This window comes from Phaenicophaeus curvirostris, chromosome 18, assembly GCF_032191515.1.
Source record: "Phaenicophaeus curvirostris isolate KB17595 chromosome 18, BPBGC_Pcur_1.0, whole genome shotgun sequence".
In the NCBI taxonomy this organism is placed as follows: Eukaryota; Metazoa; Chordata; class Aves; order Cuculiformes; family Cuculidae; genus Phaenicophaeus; species Phaenicophaeus curvirostris.
The window spans coordinates 13,309,723-13,310,657 of NC_091409.1; the positions used below are offsets into that span (position 1 = coordinate 13,309,723).

The window sequence follows — 935 nt, forward strand, 5'->3', positions numbered from 1 at the left end:
TCTATGAAACAGACCATCAGGAGCATCCCAGTTGAGCTGCAGCTGATCAAAAAGCTCAGGCTGTTGTCTTTTCTACATTGCTGTGTTTTCCACCTGCAGGCTGTGGGATGTACCAGGAAAGACAGGGATGGAGTCATACTGGGGGTGGCTCTTGGTCCATAAACCCTAGAGAAGGACTAACTGTCTCTGTAGATCCACAGCCAGGTGAGTGGACAAGGCAGCTGTGGTCCCACATGGTCTAGCGGTCAGGATTCCTGGTTTTCACCCAGGCAGCCCGGGTTCGACTCCCGGTGTGGGAAAAGCATTGTGTTTTGTATTCCCCCTATTTTGGGGCTGCCCAGGATGAGAAAGATGCTGGCCTGTTAGAGCAGGTCCAGTGCAGGCTGTAAGTGTGGCCATGGCTGGAGCATGGAATGAGCAACGGAGGCTGAGGGGCAGAGCAGGATTTGTTCAGCCCAGAGAAGAGAAGAAGGCAAGTGGAAGACTTTTTTAATTGCTATGTGGAGAGAAGATTGGGCTAGGCTCTTCCTGGAGGCACGCAGATGAGAGGTACCGGCAGGAGCAATGGAAGTTCTCCTTATTTATGAAGAATGATTCTGTCACCATGTGGTGGTGAAACACTTGGACTAGGGCTCAGGAAAACTGTGGGGTCTCCGCCCCTGTTGGTATTTGAGGCTTAGCTGACTGCGGCCCTAAGGAACTCAGGCTCAGGCTGAACCTACTGAAGGATATAGGCTGAACTAGAGACCTTCAGAGCATTCTTCTCAACATTAAAGTGCAGTCTTGGAAGGTGTTAGGTTGGTTTTAATTTCCCCAGGGACAGGATATTTGGTGGTTCGTCATGCAGTTGAGCTGCCTGAGCTCTCATCACCTCTTCGGTGACCCAGGAGTGGCTGTGTTGTAATGCTGAGTTACATTATGAGTCAGTAAGACAC

The 935-nt window shown here is 50.7% G+C and overlaps 1 non-coding gene across 1 annotated transcript; it reads left to right on the plus strand.

Annotated features, from left to right (window-relative positions):
• The first annotated feature begins 227 nt into the window (after positions 1-227).
• TRNAE-UUC (transfer RNA glutamic acid (anticodon UUC)) lies at positions 228-299 on the plus strand. The gene has a single exon. It is a non-coding gene; the product is annotated as a tRNA-Glu (tRNA).
• The last annotated feature ends 636 nt before the right edge of the window (positions 300-935 follow it).